A 2,834-nucleotide genomic window follows, 5' to 3' on the forward strand; every position below is an offset into this window, starting at 1 on the left:
AATCAAGTAAAAGAGAAGGCCACAAGTTCCAGGACACAATAGTAGTAGTCTACAAAAGCTACATCAATAATATGAAGTCTACAAAGACTAAGAGCATAGGTTTGGTGGCACATATGGAAGCCATACAATGTGCTCTAGTGATTTTTGAAGAGTGAAGAATCTACAAAGGCTGCCATGAATGCATGACACTTGTCTCTTAGCATATCAATAATTTATAAATACTGTGGTACGTAATGTCATAAACAAAAGAACCACATGTGTCCATGAAGAAGCAACAAGAAGAGCTACGGTAAGAGTACAGAAGGCCCTCTCCTTCCATAAAAGGGGGAGCTCTGCTGCATAAGAAGGACACAAAGTAATCTGCAAGCAGAAGCATACCACCAGCCATAAGAGCAGATAGTTAGAGATAGCAAGGCTCACCGCTCAGTAGTAGTAGTGTAACCACCATCCTTGTAATAAAGCTATTAGTTTGAAAGCGCTTGTATTAAGAAGGTGGTAGTAAGGTAATTTCCCGTTCTTGTGTAAGCCCGTGGAGGTTCCAGAAAGGAAAACCCGTATGTAAATTATATTGTGGAAATAAAGTAGTTATGTGTTTCCCTTGATCTTTTTATCATGTTTATATGGGATAGGTTTTTATGCTAGGGATCCTATAGGAGAACCCTCTACATGTAGTTCTCTTTTAAGCTTTGCATGTGGCGTTAGAATGAGAACCGAAGTCATAGAAAAGTGTTTCCTTCGGGTGGACTGCGCTGGTAAGACGATAAAAAATCAACCCATATAAATTTTATTAAAAATATCTAGGAAACGAAGTTTAGCTACTTTTGAAGTAATATAGTGATAAGTACGGTGAGTACTGAGTAGTACTAATACACCACTGCGCACACCGCCGGACGTACGGTTGGCCTCGCAAGCCTCCAAGATCTTGCAAAAAATCTGCAAAAATAATTTTAGTATTCAAGAATACTTTTTAGCTTAATTTATTTCTAAATTTTAATAAAATATTTAATATTAATATCTAAGTATATTACGTAAATTTGTGTGTGAATATTTCTCGAACTTTTTTGTTGCAAAAATTTGTCTGATTATCTAATTATCAGATAAATTTTCACAACAAAAAAGTTCAAGAAATATTCACACACAAATTTACGTAATATACTTAGATATTAATATTAAATATTTTATTAAAAATTTCAAAATAAATTAAGCTAAAAAGTATTCTTGAATACTAAGATTACTTTTGCAGGATCTTGGAGGCTGGCGAGGCCAACAGTACGTCCGACGATGTACGCAGTGGTGTATTAGTTCTACTCGGTACTCACCGTACTTATCACTATATTGCTTCAAAAGTATGTAAGCTTCTTTCCCTAGATGTTTTTAGTCAAATTTGTATGGGCTGATTTTTTATCGTCTTCTCAGGCAGTTTCACCTGTAGGGAACACTTCTCTACGGCTTCGGTTCTCGTTCTAATGCCACATGCAAAGCTTAACAGAGAACTAGACGCAGATGTTTCTCCTATAGCATCCCTTGCATTAAAACCCATCCTATATAAACATGATAAAAGATCAAGAAAAACACAGAACTACTTCATTTTCACAATATAATTTACATACGAGGTTTCTCTTTCGGAATTCCCCGACGGGCTTACCCAAGAACGGATAATTACAAAAGTACCTTCTCAATACAAGGGACTTCAAACTAATGGCTTTATTACAAGGATGGTGGTTGCACTCCTACTATTGAGCAGGGAGCAGGGAGCCTTGCTATCTCTAACTCTTTGCTCTTATGGCTGGTGGTATGCTTCTGCTTGCAGATTTCTTGGTGTCCTTCTTGGGAGGCATGGCTCGCCTTTTATAGGAGAGAGCCTTCTGTACTGCCATCGTGGTTCTTCTCGCTGCTTCTTCATGGACACACTTGTTGCTTCTGTGCATGACATTACATGCCATAGTATTTTACACAAATTATTGACATGCTGAGAGACAGGTGCCATGCATTCGTGGCAGCCTTTGTAGATTCTTCACTCTTCAACAATTCGCAAGAGCACATTGTATTGCTATCATATGTGCCACCAAACCTATGCTCTTAGCCTTTGTTGATTTCATATTATTTATGTAACCTTTGTAGACTACCACTATTATGTCTTCAAACTTGTGGTCTTCTCTTTTGTTTGATTGATTTCTTCTCGTCTTCATGCAGAATCTCTCGATTCCTTTGGGCTGCATGCATGCTAGAGATACTCACAATTATGATTAGAATTAACATTAAAAAAATTATTATCATTACTATTATTTTTATATACTTTTTGAATTTTAAAAATTTATCATGCATTTGGGTGTAGGTCCTCCACGCCCGATTAATTGATAGCAATATCAATTTAAATTGTGATTGGATGGATTTGGGCTAGTCCTCCGCGCCCGAACACAGATAACACTTCTTTAATTTTAATCTCACACATAAGATTAAGATCATTGGTTAATATATTATAAGCATATGTGGATTAACCTGGTGTAAAAAAACACCCTTACATTATTTTTATTAGTATATAATAGATAGAAATAGAGAAGTTATATTAACGGTTGCTACACTTTTTTAGCAGTTAGAGATATTCTAAGTCCATGTTCCACATGATGATCGCAAGATAGGCAACAAGCCAATTTTTAGTCTCTTTGAAGCCATCCTGTCGAGTTCAATTTGTTATGTATGGAACCTATCTATGCGAAAATGACTCTTTTCCTTCTGTGAAACACAACATGTATCCTTCTTTTTTCCAAATGTACCTTTTGTTTTCTTGTACGATATTTTATGGAGATGTGTAAAAAAAAGGAGGTAACACATTG

The sequence above is a fragment of the Lolium rigidum genome, chromosome 2 (assembly GCF_022539505.1).
Source record: "Lolium rigidum isolate FL_2022 chromosome 2, APGP_CSIRO_Lrig_0.1, whole genome shotgun sequence".
NCBI lineage: Eukaryota > Viridiplantae > Streptophyta > Magnoliopsida > Poales > Poaceae > Lolium > Lolium rigidum.